Here is a 16152-nt window from a genome sequence, read left to right as displayed (position 1 = left end):
GGCACATCACACCTTTCTCTCAATTAGGCCCTGCTCCCTCTTCGATGGGTGTCAAGGCCTGCTCCTGTGAATGCCCTGCCCCAGCATCCTCAGAAGGGTGCTGGGCTTGTGCTCAGCCACTTCCCTGGGCAGGCAGCTGGTGGCCATCCTTGTTAAGTTTCAAGCTGCTGCCATCTCTCTCCTTCACCCCCTTTTCTTCAGGCTCTGCTCAGAGCCAGTCCCCTGCACTGTCTGCAGCTCTCCCAGTGCAGGCAGGAGAACAAGGCTGGTGATGGGACTGTCCCTTCCTTTGCCTGACACCCAGGTACAAGAACCTTTGCTGCAGCCACACTGCCAACTCTGGCTGATCTGCTACTCGCCATCGCCCCCTAAGCCCTTTCTAGGCGGGGTCCCTAGACCCACAGAGCACTCTGCACAGACAGCTGCTGCCATCTACTGGCCACAAAGCACTACTGACTGGGAAAAACCACCTTGGACTCCGGCTATCTTCCCATCACTGAGACACAGAATCAGAGACTATCAGGATTGGAAGGGACCTCGGGAGCTATCTAGTCCCACCCACTGCTCAAAGCAGGACCAATCCCCACACAGATTTTTACCCCCAGTTTCCTAAATGGCCCCCTAAAGGATTGAACTCACAACCCTGGGTTTAGCAGACCGATGCTCAAACCACTGAGCTATCCCTCCTCCCATACTGAAGAAAGGCTATACTTACACCTTCCAACAGCCTGTTATCCTCCAAACTGTGATCTAAGAGACCAGGAGAGAATGCTGGCCCAGACCACTGGGCTTAGGGGAAGTCTGTCAGACATAATATAACCATTAGCCATTGAAAGACAAGGTCTTCCTCAGGTCTGTGTAACTCGAAAGCTGGTCTCTTTCACCCACAGAAGTTGGTCCAATAAAATATACCTCACTAACCATGTCTCTACAATATATCCTGGGATCAATGAGGATATACCACCACCAATGCACACATTGGCCATTGAATCCCCTTTTCAGTTCTCAACACGCTGGTAAAATTTTTCCTCTCCTTCATGTAAACACAAGTCCCTTTCTCTGCCCCCTCCAAATTCATCTGACTCCCTGATCCTGATTGCCCTCCTCACATTTATTCCAGACATAAAATGAGAATGTCCATGCAGATCACAGCATTTAGAGTATCTTCACTTAACAGTGAAGCCAAAGCAGTTAGTACTTTAACTCAGCCAGAGGGGAGGGCAGGGGCGGCTCTAGACATTTCACCACCTCAAGCACGGCTGCATGCCGCAGGGGAAGCTCTGTCGGTCGCTGGGAGGACGGCAGGCGGCTCCGGTGGACCTCCCGCAGGCGTGCCTGTGGAGGGTCCGCTGGTCCTGTGGCTTTGGTGGACCTCCCACAGGCATGCCTGTGGAGGGTCCGCTGGTCCCGTGGCTTTGGGGGACCTCCCGGAGGCGTGCCTGTGGAGGGTCCGCTGGTCCCGTGGCTTTGGGGGACCTCCCGCAGGCGTGCCTGTGGAGGGTCCGCTGGTCCCGTGGCTTTGGTGGACCTCCCACAGGCATGCCTGTGAAGGGTCCGCTGGTCCTGTGGCTTTGGTGGACCTTCCGCAGGTGTGCCTGCGGGAGGTCCACTGGAGCCGCCTGCCACCCTCCTGGCGACTGGCAGAGTGCCCCCCGCGGCATGATGCCCCAAGCACACGCTTGGCCTGCTGGGGCCTGGAGCAGCCCCTGGGGGAGGGCCCCATAGATGCCTGAAGATCAGCTGATCAGCATCAAGGCCTGGGAATCCCATCACAAGCACATGCTGCTCTTTTGTGCTTTACACAACAAAAATAATATGAAGGAATCACATTGCACTGGTGGGACCCAAGTTTAACTGTGTTTACTCATCTCCATAGACACACCACGTTACACAACTGCTGCTCTGATTTGAGTCAAGCAGTTTCTCCAACACAAAACAGCAAGTGCCACACTACAGGGCTTACAGATGCTACTCTACTTCCTATCCACTACAATATACATACCCCTACTGAGAATGGTGGAGAGGTTCTCAGCTCATCTCAGAACTAATGGGAAGGGATTTTTAACAGGAACCCTCTGCTTCCCAAGGTTTTCATGTTAACACCCTTCCTCCCACAGCTGCCTGTGACCTTGGGTGAAAAGGTGCCTCTGCAGCTGAGAATCCATGTAACATGGCAGCAAAGGCAGAACATGTGTGATGAAGCTTTGCTATTATCAGTATATTTAGAAGTAATCAGGGAAAGAGGATGGTGCCACACATAGAATAGGGCAAGATAAGGAGGAGCCATGCCATTGCCACTTACAGGGGCAGACAGCTAGCTGGCATCTCTTACACAAGCCCAAAGAGTCCCGTGGAATATTATTATCCTGTTTCAAATACAATGGCTGGGAGACTGGCCTGGCTTGGTGCAAGCAGCTGGAAAAAAGTTCTTAGATACCTGAACTGTGCTCTGCCTCTCAGCCTCTGCTCAGGTGAGGTATTTGGGGGAGCAGGAAGCCTGTCTGCAAACTACCAGAGGCAATGAGTGAAAGGGACTGAGAACCTGGCACCCTGTAGCGGCAGCTCATTCCTCACCCTGCACTGCCATCCAGGAGATTGAGACTGCACTACTCACCCTTTGGGAGAGCCAGCACAGTACAGCCCCCAGGCAGAAGGTTAACTGGAATTCAGAGACACCCAAGGCCTCTGAACCCTTCACAAAAAAAAACTAAAGCCAGTGGGACAATGTGCCTATAAATGGCTACAAGCCAGTAACCTTTCACCAGCCACCCAGTGAAGAGATACAAACGGCTCTAAAGGCAAACAACGTTACTACTTGCCGTTAAGGTCACAGCACGCATCATCAGCGGAAGTAGTGACCTTCAGGCTGTGTTGGCAGAGCCTTATCACCACTCTTTGGAAAGTGGAGGGACAGCAGAGCAGTGTATGCGCTACCAGCCAGAACCACCTGCCTGCTGCTGGGCCAGTCTCTGTTCACAGCAGCTGACTGGAGCAAGGACAGAACTGTGACTGCTGAGAGCACAACAGTAAGAGCCAGACGCTCCCAAGTTCTGATCCCAGTTCTCCCTCTGAGTGCTGCAGCTAGGGGCAACTCACTTCCCCTTTGTGCGTACAATACAACAGCACTCGGGGGGACGGAGTCACCAGAAGTCGATGATGGCATGTTGCGCTTTGGAAACAAATCACTAAGGGAACAGTGAGCATTGGGGGGAGGTTTTTGAAACACACAAGGTAGAAGAAGAGCGAGCATGCCTGTGCGTGTGTTTGCCCCAGGGACAGCTGGGTGAGCAGAGAGGTGAGGATGCTATTCAAAGGTGTATGACGTCCCAGTTACACACTTCCTACAATGCTGATTCAAACTGGAGCCTGCATGATCAGGCTGTCTATCATACACTCCCCTCTCACCTGGGGGGCTAAGAACAGCCAGGACAGCCAGCACAAGCAGTTGGGAGCTGCAGAGGGCTAGTCTGCTCTCACATAAATGTATCTCCTGCCACACCACAGCCTGAAGGAGCATGTGAAGAGTGGTAGGGGCTGTTCATGCTCATTCATTTTGTTCCCTAGTGTACAAAACTGTTTTGCTTGCTGACGTGGTTTCCGCTGGCCCAAGAACTCCCATTCCCCTTCCCTTTCCACACTACTCCAATTCTCTTCCCTGCGAACACTTAACTGCATACACCATGCAGGACTGTTTAGAGGATCTGCGTCTAAACTCCACACAATGGTGGATGGGGCAGAAACTGCACCTCTAGGATTGAACATCCTGTAGTTTGTTTTGCCTGCATCTGGAATTGGGGTTATGGCTTGAGGTTCAGAAACTAGAGGCACCAGCCAGGGAGGAAGCCCTATTTGCCTGTGCCACTAGAGGTCTCCTCTCCAACTTGCAGGTGAAACTGGGTTCCTGGAAAGGAGACCACTGAGTGCTTCCCATCACAGATGCCACACACTGACTCTCCGCCTCCTGGGTCCCTTGGTAGAAACATTCCGGCCAACTCAGCAAGTGGAACAGCTAGAAGCTGGGGCATGGCCTGATTTCCCCCTCAGCCACAGTTCAGAATGGGACCCCCGTCTCACCATACTCTGTTAGGCTTTAGTGTGGGATTCACATCAGAACTAGGCTGTTAGCAGGAGTGAGCAGATGATGGGATGGCATGGAGCACACTGCTCTATAACCCACCAGCCAGGATAGCCACTACTGATAAAGCTTCCACACTCTGATCCCATCCCTAATTCTTTCTGTCATGACTCAGAAGCAGCAGCTACAGTGCCCAGGGACTGGCGAGACGCACAGGAGCAGTTTCTCCAACATGAGTTGCTACAAACTACTTGACTTCATCTTTGCAGATAAAGGGAGTGTCTCCCTTCCCCAGGTTTCTCCAACTCTGCTCCCTTTTGTACGTTTCCCGAGGAGGGGACGATCACATCCTGGAAGATGATGGAAGCAAACGCCTAACAGAAGTCATCTGCCACTTTTTTCTGGAACAAATAATCCAACTCACTAGGACTTCAGTTTGATCAGCTGGAACAGAGTTTCTGAGTGCAGGACTGAGCAGGAATCTGCAGGGGCAGGAGGAGAGTATTTCACCTCCATTCATCACAAGTGCATAATACACAGCAACTGTCACCAATGTGTAACCCTTCCGCCCCTCTGAGTTGGCAGCAACAAGGGCGGGGATCAGTATCCAGGGGTTCCCTTTCAATAACACAATGCAAAACCGGCTTGAGCCCCCACCCAGTGACCTGGGACAATTACATACCAGCGCCTCTAGGAGCCAATACTTCCCCACTCGCAAGCATAGAGTTTGAGTGTAGCAAAATCCTTTTAATAAAGGAGGGAAACAATGTGGCATCATATTGGGGAAACACTACAAACAGGATTCATAACAAAAACCATGAGCAAAACACCCACCAAGTAAGTTTTGGCAGTGTCCTTTTCCTCTTAGGGTCTTAAGTCCAATCACCCCCAAAGTCCAACAACCCAAAAGTCTCTGTCCCCGGTCAGTGCCGCCCCAGAGTTCAAATGTTTATCTGCAGAGTTTTACTGCCCCCACAGCCTGGGTGGAAAGGGGGTGGGCACACAGGGTGTTAGGAGGCACCTTACATGGGCCAGCGCCAACTGCCCTGCCTCTCCGTGGAGTTCTGCTGCAGCCTTCACCACAACCGGCTCCACTCCACCAGCTGCGCCGCTCCTCCAGCCGACCCGTGAGCCGCTCCAGCCATCCCTGCAAACCGCTCCACTCTGCTCCACTCGCTCACTGTTCCGTGGGCCGCTCCAACCGTCCCACAAACCGCTCAGCTCCGCTGCACTCCGCTCAGCTCACTGTTCCGTGGGCTGCTCCAACCACGCTGCAAACTGCTCCACTCTGCCAGTCGCTTAGCGATAGATCTTCAGGCTCCTCCACTAGTTAACACAGCACTCAGCTCAGCTCAGCTCAGCTCAGTAAGTTTAGCTCTTTTAGTGATTTCAGCTTGTAGTAGGGGAGCCCCGGTGCTGGTGCATCAGTGGCCCAAAGTGAATTCAGCTCAGCAGCCTCTAGATGGACTCCTAATGGAATCAAAATTAACTCTGCTCTTCAACAGTGGAGAGAGGAGGATGTGCAATTGGTGTTTCAGGCCCTCAAAAGGGACCCATACTATCAGATTCACATACCAGTCCCCAACCTCTCTCAATTCACTGGGTTTTGGAACCCATGTCCCTTGTCTAGCAAGTGCTACATCATTGATGGTGAGACCCTCTGTCATAAAACAGTTTCATAGCCCTTCATTCACATAATCAGGGTAACACCACGTTATTCCTCCTGCTCCAATAACAGAGAAATTGGGGGTCCCACATCTGTCAAAGTGACCATTTCGGGCTGCCATGGACTCGTGCTAGGCGGGGTGGGTGTGCCTATGCAAACAAGATCAGCCCCTGAAATTCTTTTCCACACTCACCTTAATTCACCACCAGATGTCAGGGTAGAGCTCATCCTGACTCTGCTCACATCTGTAATGAGGAGACCCTCAGGACCTCTCAAACACTCTGCCACCTACTGGAGGGTGCTTAGCAATGTCACACACAAAAGTGACTCCTCAGCAATGTGTAGAGAAGACTCACAGCAGAGATGCCAGGCCAAACAGGGTTTTGGTTTCAAGCGGAATGAATCAAACTAGCTTGTAATGCGCATTTGACTACATCAAATAATCTTTGTTAGGCTGTACAAAACTGGGAACCACTCTGACTGATAGGCAGTGTCTGCTCAGGAGAGGCCCAACACTGAAATAGCAGGCATCAGAGTTGCAGGGGGAGCCCAGGTCTGGACCAGCAGGGGCTGCTGCACTTTTGGGACTGAGGTGCTTTGCAAGAGTTATGTGGTAGGGGAAAGATGCACAGCATCTGCCTGCACTATGCTTGGCTCTAAACAGCAGTTCTTCATTAACCCAACTCCTCTCCCATCTCTGAAGAAAATGCACCACACAGACTTAAGCTCAACTTCAGGAGACACAAAACAATTCAAACCCAACATGCAGAAACCAGAGTCCTGCCAGGAAATGAACCCTTCTCTTCAGAGATATTCACCAGAGCAAGACACAATCACACAGCTTTTCTAGTCGTCATCCACTGTAGAGCTTCTCTCATCACCCCATAGCAAGTAAGAAGGCGCAAACACTGCAGACTCCGGCACCTGGAAGAAGGGACAGCAAGAAACATGGGCACAGGGAAAGAAAGGGCCTTATTCACTGCCACCCTGGCTTCATCCAAATCCTACATGAATAGAAACTCTTCAGCAAGGTGTTAGCTGTCAGGTAACCCCTTGATATTTTTATTAAAAATTGTCCTGAAAATGCTCACTCATTTCCCAGTTGCTGCTAGAATTACCAGACCAAGGTGGAGGAATGGAGTGTCTCCCCTAGAACTATTGACTGGAATAAAAAAGTTTGGGAAATTTCTGATACTAGAAAAATTAACTCATCAAGTCAGTTCTACTGGGTAGGAGGAAAAAAGATAACTACTTCGAAATCTGGCAGAACTTTTTGGAATTTACTGGAAGAGGAGGGTCATTGCCACCAAACCTCATAGTTTGAGAGCTTTTTTTGAATATTAAGGAGGGGAGAAACCCCTTTAACAATATGCAAAATTAAGATATTAAAATAAAGAAAACAGATAGGCGTGGGGTGACCAGACATCCCGATAAAATCAGGACCGTCCCGATATTTGGGTGGTTGTCCCATGTCCCGACCGATCTTTTGTCAGGATGCAATTTGTCCCCCCCCACCCTTTTTTTTTTTTTTGCTCAGCCAGCAGCACTCGGCTTTTTTAATTTTCCCCCCCCTCCGCTGGCGGTTATAGTACTGGGAATGCCTGGGAACCATCAGAGTAGCTGTAGCAGTTGTGGGGGAGAGAAGAGAACTAGGGTTACCAGGTCGGCCAGCCAGGGCTTCTCCAGAGGTTGGAGTCTGGGGCCATGTCTACAATATGAATGCATAAGCAGTACAGGAACACCGATATATCATACCAGCAAAGTGCTCCTAGTGTGGACCCAGCTATACCAGCAAAGCCACACTTTGTACTTGTGTAGTAAAACCACCACCCTGAACAAAATAAGCTACCTGGTAAAGCACAGCATTGCTAGTATAGCCGTATCTACACTAGGGGCTTCTGCCAGCACAGCTCTGAGAGTCAGGACTCACTTCTCCACACCTCAGACTGACATAGCCGTGCCAGCAGAAGTGTGTACTGCAGACATAGCCTGGGTTATCTGAAACCCCCCAGTGAAGCTAGGATGGAAGTGTGCAGGGAGGAGGGGATGAAAAGGGAGTGGGATCAACTTGGTAGCTGCTCACATTTAGTTTGCATTTTCTTTGTCACTCTGGAAGGAAACAAACGACCTGAGAAAGGAATGGAATGCAATGATTCATTACTCCTGATGTGTGATGATGGCTTAATTATTTTTCTAACTGGGAAGAGACGCTTTCTGACAGCAGGTGCAAATTAATTCTCCGCTGTTCTAAGGAGCGATCGGCCCAGGACAAGTGGAAAACTGGAAAACCTAATTAAATCGGGAGCTGAATGGAATAAATGGAGCAAAGAGTTTGTTTGCACGATGTTGACGGATATTAACGATTCCGGGTGAAGGCACCAGAACTCCCAGCGGGAGACATAGAGCTGTCTCAGTGCGTTCATCCCCGGAGTTGGGCCTTGACAATTGGGCAGAAGGTGTTGCAACAGTAACTAAGTGCAACTACTGTGCATACACAAAGTCAGGATTCTTCCCAGAAGCAGCAGCATCCACAGCCCTGCATGTGCTGAAGGAAGAAGGAAGCAATTAACAGGCTGCAAAGCCAGATATGCCAGCTCCAGGAATCTCACTGATGCCCCCAAGTGAGACAAGAAAGTATCATCCAATTATTGGGAGCTGTCTGTAGATTGTCCAGTCCACTGAGCAGTGGAATCCAACAAAAAATCTGCCCCTTCTGTTACCCTCGAAAGAGGGTTTTGCCTCGTTTCAAAGGACCTCTCTCAGGCTTCTGGATCTCCCGTCCCCATGGTCTCCTTCATAGCACTGACTATATTTAATTAGGCTCTCTCCTTTCAGCTGTAGGTGCAGTATGCAGTTTAAATACAACAGAACAATGTCTATTTGTCTGCACACACTTCTAAAGAGATTGTCCCAGCACCTACTGTACAGAACCATAAGACATATCCAACACCTAAGGGTTTTCCGAAGAGGGTGGGGGAGCAGCCTGAGGCTGATTCTGAATCTCGTTAGCTCAATGATCAGAAAAGGGAGCTTATGTTGAACAGTTGCCACAGAAACAGTGGACTGTATCTACACTTTCCTAGAGTGATATTGGGGTTCAGTTCTTTTGCCTGCCCTGGCAATCCGACAAGGCCCCATGCTGATTCCCCTGTCCACCCCATAGGTTCCTCAGTGTCAGATGCACCCATCTCTCGTGCACAGCAGGCTGTGTGTTCCCTTTGGGTCTCACACAGCTCCCTGCCCTCCAGGAGCTCTGCTTGTAGACCATTATTCACAATCAAACAGCTGCGCTTTACATATATATTTCAGTGGAGTCCAGCCAGGGCTGTCCCTAGCTATTCTGGGGCCCTATGCAGCCCCCTCCCAGCAATACTGGTTGGCTGCACAGAGACCTTGCCTGGTTCGAAACCTGTTCAACAGGGACCATTAGCAATGGGGCAGGTCAAAACCAGGCGGACAAATTGTGGGGTCAGCGATGAGGGACTGGTTGAGGGTTATAACAGATCCACTCCTCTCGCCAGAGTGTTTCTGCCCTAACATCCTGACGTGGTGGATGAGACCATAATGGGTGACATGACGGCAAACGTGCAGCTAGCGGTTTAAAAAAGGTCATTATGCAGCGGCAGGCTTGAGTTGGCACGTACTTTCTCCAGTAACTTGCCAGTGGCAACCTCTCATCTGATATGAGGAGGAGCAATATTGCTCAGAACTGGGAGCCATGGGAGTGGTGTCGGATGCAGGGTGCCAGAGATGATGCAGAGGGCAGCACATAACTGTGTATCCACCAGTCTGGTGTGTGACGATCAGCTCCAAACTGGTGCGTGTGCTCCATCATCCAATATGAGGTGGCAAGAGCGGACGTCGCAAAGTTGGAGCATGAGCACTGCATGACAAACTTGCCTGGTTGCTAAGAAAATTGTTGTGTGTCTTAACTTTAGCTGCTGTTATCTTCAGGTAGGCGTGGTAACTGGATGTGCGGTCTAAGGTCACACTTAGATAAACCGGTTCTATTTAATGCTTCACCTTCTGACCATTCAGATAAACATTCAGTTCTCAGGTTGCGCTGGCATGGTGAAGATGGAACAAACTGGACACTGTTTTTATGATACTTGGCTGGAGACGCCAAGTCTTACAGTAGTCAGCTAACTTTACCATGTCCCGGTTTATGGTGGCATCAAGCTCACGAAAGGTCTAGGACTGGATATCATAACAGATGTTGTCTGCGTAAATAAACTTCTGTGACTCCATTGTTGGCAAGTCACTGATGGAGGAACAGTTCACAGATTTCATGAGTCAAACAGAATGTGAAAATCTTTCCACGACAGCTTTCAGAGAAACGTTTAGAGCAGCGGCACTTTACACCCCCTTGCTTTATTTTTAACAAACTCCCAGAAAAAAACTTCCCTGGCAGGAAATGCAGAATTTCAAGGAGATCAGTTATCTGTTTCTTTTGGTGGCAGGAAGGGGGGTGATGGCGGGGGGGGGGGTGTTAAAAAAACCCAGACCTATAATGGGAAACTGGCTCCAACTTTCACCAGACAGCAGCTACCCCTGCTCCATAACTACACCATCAGGGGAGAGGCATTGCTCCTAGAGACAGGAGGCAGTTATGTTTCAGCTAATGCCTATGGTCAAGGCCTTCCTTAGGATTTATGGTGCCCTAAGCGGGATTATTAAACTGGTGCCCCTGTGCCCGTCTTGCTCTTAGCAACACAAACATAAGCTTACACTATTGGAAAATTTGCCACATGCATGTTATTAACACCAGTTTAACGTAGTTAAAGCCACTGTAATGCTGATGGACTAGCACTAAAGTAGCAGCACTATAAAAAAAATTATAATTTGACAGAATGATGCAAATAATATAATTTTTTAATTTGTCAACATTTTATTGGAAATTTCTTTGAAGAGGTATTGAAACAAGGATTTGTTTTTAATTAAAAGCAATCTTTCTGGCTTTTTTGGCTGCAAAATCAGTAATAATGTCATCGTACGACAAAGACAAAGTGATGTCTTGTTTGATTGAAAGAATAGCAAGACCAATCAAGTGTTCCTGACTCCTTGTAGAGCAGAGATAGTTTTTAATGAGCTTTAGTTTTGAGAAAATCCATTCTCCCGATGCTACTGTTACAGGAATTGTCAGCAGAATACGAGTGGCAATGTACACATTAGGATATATGTCAACAAGTTTGCTGGTATGAGTAAACTGTACAATGTCCATCATCGATTTTGCATGTGGCAACATTGATGACAGTGTACTCAATTCTTCATACAGTTCAAGTCCATTTAAATCAAAACGATCGCCATGCTTCAGGAGGCTCTCTAGATCAGGGATCCCAACGCGGTGCCTGCATACACTCTCAGTGCACCTGCATACTGGCCGGGCATCTGCCAAAATTCGGCAGCATTTTGGCAGCAATGCCTCTGGATGACACCGCGTGCCGCCGATAAGCAGCATCATCCAGAGACGTCGCCGCTGAAATGCCACTGAATTTCGGCGGCATTTCTGCGGATGCTCGTCCACCCCCACAATCCTTTGTCTGGCACCCACCAGACGAAAAAGGTTGGGGACCACTGCTCTAGGTTCTTGCACTTTGTCATTAGTTGCTCTTGTTTTCCTATTTCGTTGAATTTAGTCCTGCTCAGCCCACCTACCAGCTGAGTGAATGGAACCCCAGGCTGACAGCAGGTTGAGTGGCTCACCCAGGGTATCAGCCGCCGGCCTGCTCAGTCCGCTGCCAGCCTGGGATTCCTTGGGGGACCCCAGGCCAGCAGTGGGTACTGAGTGGGGCCGGTGGCCAGGACCCCGGGTGGCAATGGGGCAGCAGCTGGAACCCCAGAGCAGTGGCAGGCTGAGCCACTCAGCCCACCGCTGCATGCCATCAAAAATCAGCTCGCGTGCCACCTTTGGCACATGTGCCATAGGTTGCCGACCCCTGCTCTATACATTAGTAAAGAGATGAGCATATTACAGTTGTTGGAGGGCTCTATTTGGCAGTAACAGGGCTATAGGAAAGTCAGTCAACATTTTTTGTTTCTCTGATGAAAACTGGCCCACTCCCTTCCCCATACCAAACTTGTCACAAATAATTGTCAACAACTTAATTTTCTGTTTTTGGCTAAGATATTGATTTTTTAAAAAAAAATATTGAAATTGAATTCAGGATTGTTAGCAAGCATTTTTGGCAAACAAATTTGTTAAATGACAATCTAAATGGCAACACAGTACTGCTTTCATGCTTGGCTCACCCCTCAGCGTGCTGGTCCAACAGCTGCAGTAGAGGAAGAGATAGGTGGAAAACTGCAGGATCCCAAAATCCAGCTCTTGGGGTGCAGAGTAGCAACAGCAGCAGCAAACCTCAGGTCCGATCACAAGCCAATGGACACCACCGCCAGCCCAACAGACCATGGTGAAGTTAGCACAGCATCTGATCTCAGGGACGGGGCACCCATGGAGCCACAGCAGCTCATCCTGCCCTGTGCAGCTTCCCCCGGATGAGATGGATCGCTGCCAGCCCGGGGGAGAGATGCGCTCCCCAGCTAGGGTGACCAGATCCAGATGTCCTGATTTTATAGGGCCAGTCCCAATATTTGGGGCTTTGTATTATATAGGTACCAATTACCCCCACCTAGGGTGACCAGACAGCAAATGTGAAAAATCAGGACTGGGGGTGGGGGGAAATAGGAGCCTATATAAGAAAGAGACCCCAAAATTGGGACTGTCCCTATAAAATCGGGACATCTGGTCACCCTACAGGTGAGTTCCTTCCCCCACCCCTTCCCAGAGACCCCAGCAGCCAAACCCCTCCCTCAGACTGTGCTGTATTCATCTCTTTCTAGGACCCAGCAGCCCTGCTCTTACATGCTCCACTGCTGGGTCCCAGCAGAGCGGTGCCCTCAGACCTAGTGGTGCCCTAGGCGGCTGTCTGTTCTGCCTATGGCTAAGGACGGCCCTGCCTATGGTGCCACTGGGGTGACACTCTTATAATTACATGGCTACAAATGTTGAGCCTGGTTCATTTGGCCACAGGGATTCAACTCTAGGGCAGTTCTGGGGAAAACACTTTTCTCAGCATTTGTGGTCCTGGATTAGGGAAAATCCTGGTTCTTTCTCAGAGGCACAGAGAGAGTACCCGGGGCTTGGGATGCTGATTAAAGTCTCTGCAGCATCCTGCTCAGGCTGGCAAATGCAGTTCTGTGGTGCATAAGCAGCTTGGAGGCACTTGCTGTCCATCACTCTGACAAGCTCTTGCGCTAGCACATCCCTGGCTGACCTGTGCTATTGCTTAGCAGACCTTAAAGCCAGAGAGAATATTCAGCCCTCTACATTCACAGAGAGTTGCATGAAAAAAGTCAGGCAAGGCCACAGCTATTCTCGGCCACACATACCTATCACTGTGGCAATGGGAAAAGGTGACTAGTTACTGGTCAGACAGCTGCTTCCAAGCCCAGAAGATGCAAAATTAAAAATGTGGGGAAATCAGCTGCAGGAGGTTAAATGGGGTCCCCTCACAATTCTGAATGGTCTTTCCTCTACCCAGGAACAGTTCTACCAAATGAGCTAGACATTTATACCTGCCCCCGGCAGACCCAAAAACCATTTGTAGATATTTAGTCCCACTCTCTTCCTGCTGCCACTAGCGTGTAATAGCCTGGGCTGCCATCCTAGCAACGAGCACCCACCCAGAGTTCTCCTGCCATGCCCCAGATGCCAACACACTTACCCTCCCAGCCTTCCCTTCCCCAATTTCTGAACTGCACCTGTGTACTTGTTCCTCTGCCTCTCACCCCTTCCCTCTCCAATTTGGACGTTGCAGCAATGCGGGGAGAAAGAGCCTGGATGGCTTCTTGTTTTTCTGTTTCTCCCATCATTAAATCCCCTCTTCATCCCTAGGAGTTTGGAATTATGTACAAGTTAATATGTTTCTAGTTCCAACCAAATAGTGCTAATTAACGAACAGTTCCCCTCAATTCCCTTTAATGCCTACACATGTAATGCAATTACCTGCTTCTCAAAGCCATTACAAACCGCAGAAAATTAGCTGAGCAGGTGATAAAAAACATTCTTTTATAGATTCACAAAATAACCTGATCACAGGACAGTCAGATCCTTGCCCTGCAGTCCACAGGATGCCCTTCTTTCACAAGGGGCCAAGACCCTTCATCTTGCAGCCAATTTACTCTGAAAGAGGAGATGGGAAATATCTGGGTTTTATCCTGCTGTGTGGCTTAAACTCAAGTTCTGACTCACCTGAAAACTGGGCTCATTGCTCAAGCTCACACATCCTGCGCAGTCAACAAGAAACCAAGCCTATAATTAGAATGAAACCCACTAAAGCAACAAGGCTGAGCCTCAGAGATTAGTGGAACACTGTCCCTGACAGGCAGGGTTCCCAAGTACCTTGGCCATCTGCTATATAAGCAGGACAACTGGTGCTAGCCCATATATACATGGAGACAATGAGAAACCTGCTACATACAAGAAGAATCCAGCTGAACATATGCCAGAGGCACGCAGGGCAGAAATACATGAGGGAACACTAGGGTTGCCAACTTCCTAATTGCACGAAACTGAACACCATTGCCCCGCCCCAAGGCCCTGTCCCTTCCCATAGGCCCCGCCCCTGCTCCATCCCCATCCATCGATCGCTCTCATTCATTTTCACTGGCTGAAGCAGGGGTGTGGGAGGGGGTGAGGGCTCCGGCTGGGGGTGTGGAGTTTGAGGATGAGGGGGTTGGGATTCAGGAGAGGGCTCCAGGCTGGGGCAGGGGGTTGGGGCGGAGGGTGAGGGGTTTGAGGTGCAGGAGGGGGCTCAGGGCCGGGGCAGGGTGTTGGTGGGAGAGCAGCCTCCAGGAAGGAGTTTGGGTGCGGGAGAGGACTCCTGGTTGGGGCAGGAGATTGGGGTGCGAGGTCCCGGCAGCGCTTACTGAAGCTCCTAGGAAACGGCTGCCAGGTCCCTTCAATGCAGACCTTAGGTGCATGAGCGACCCGGCAAGCTCCATGCACCGCCCTCGTGTCCATGCCCCACAGATCCCATTGGTTGCAGTTCTTGGCTAATGGGAGCTGTGGAGCTGGCACTGGAGCAGGGGGCAACGCGTGGAGCCACCCTGGCTGCCCATGAGCCTATGGGCCGCAAGGACCTGGCGGCAACTTCCAGGAGCTGCGCAGAGCTAGGGCAGGCAGGGAGCGTGCCTTAGCCCTGGGCACTTGCTGCACCGCCAACTGGACTTTTATCGGCCCGGTCAGCAGTGCTGACTGGAGCTCCCAGGATCCCTTTTCGACGAGGCGTTCTGGTAAAAAACTGGATGCCTGGCAACCCTAGGGCACACAGAAAAGGTTAAATCTGCCCCTCGGTGAAATTCCAGAGAGAAAGAGGGAAAAAAGTAAAACAAGAGTAATGAGGCTGGTGCCCAGGGGAGAAAGATCCCTGCCTAGTGCACCTGGGTAGCTCAGTTGGTAGAGCAACAGACTTTTAATCTGAGGGTCCAGGGTTCAAGTCCCTGGTCCGGTGATAAACTACTCACCAAGATCTTAAACTGTCCTTGTAACAGAATCATTTCATAGATTTCCAAGGCAAGAAGGGATCATTATGACTATCGGATCTAACCTCTTGCATACCCCAGGCCAGGGATCCCCAACCAGAGAACCTAGTGATTAAAGCAGCAATCCAAACAACTTGTGGTGGAGCTACATCATCTCTTTTAGGAAGCCAACCAGTCCTGACCTAAAGCACCCATCAGATGGATAATCTGCCTTAGGTAAACTGTTCTAATGGTTAATTTCCCTCAGTGCTAAAAATCTGCACCTTAGCTCCCATTTCAATTAGTCTCATTGCAACTTCCAGCCACTGGATCTTGTTAGGCCTTTTCCTGCAGATTAAAGAGTGCTGTGATATCAGAGTCTTCTCTACTCTACACTTTACAAACCAAGTTAACATATGGCTTCTCTCTGCAGTATAAGATTCTAAACAACCAACAGGAATTACCAGTCCAGCCATAGATCTAGGCGTGGGCTTGGGGTCAGGTTTTGTCAAACAATCAACCAGCTTCTCTTCCTCTCCTTAGAAAAACATCTCATTCAACATCCAGGGCACAGCGTATGGGGAAGTTTCCACACAGAGGGAGTGCTGAAAAGCAATGCCAGAATGCACTCCTACCAGTGAGGAGCACAATGGGCAGCAAGGAGGAGGCTTGTAGAAGCATGTAACAAACTTCCCTGCTTCCCAGCACAGGGACCAGGAAGAGTCCCCAAGCGTTCACAGTTACACAGGGAAAACTCAGTCAGTGCCCAGCAAAGCATGATTCTTGACCTAGCCGCCTTTCTTAAAAACACTCATGGACAACTTTCTTGCATGGGAATAAAATACAGAGAAGATGCCAGGGACACTGCCCACATTACTATGTGCAATGC

At 49.9% G+C, this 16152-nt stretch overlaps 1 protein-coding gene and 1 non-coding gene across 13 annotated transcripts in view; one reads left to right on the top strand and one right to left on the bottom strand.

Moving 5' to 3' along the window:
• The window catches only part of RBFOX3 (RNA binding fox-1 homolog 3), a 433745-nt gene that overhangs the window by 262018 nt on the left and 155575 nt on the right, over positions 1 to 16152 (bottom strand). The gene's annotated exons all lie outside the window — the stretch shown is intronic.
• Positions 15181 to 15253, top strand: TRNAK-UUU (transfer RNA lysine (anticodon UUU)). Its single transcript has one exon. It is a non-coding gene; the product is annotated as a tRNA-Lys (tRNA).

The sequence above is a fragment of the Gopherus flavomarginatus genome, chromosome 12 (genome assembly GCF_025201925.1).
Source record: "Gopherus flavomarginatus isolate rGopFla2 chromosome 12, rGopFla2.mat.asm, whole genome shotgun sequence".
In the NCBI taxonomy this organism is placed as follows: Eukaryota; Metazoa; Chordata; order Testudines; family Testudinidae; genus Gopherus; species Gopherus flavomarginatus.
Note: the sequence above shows the minus strand (reverse complement) of the source record. Positions and strands in the feature narration are given on the sequence as shown.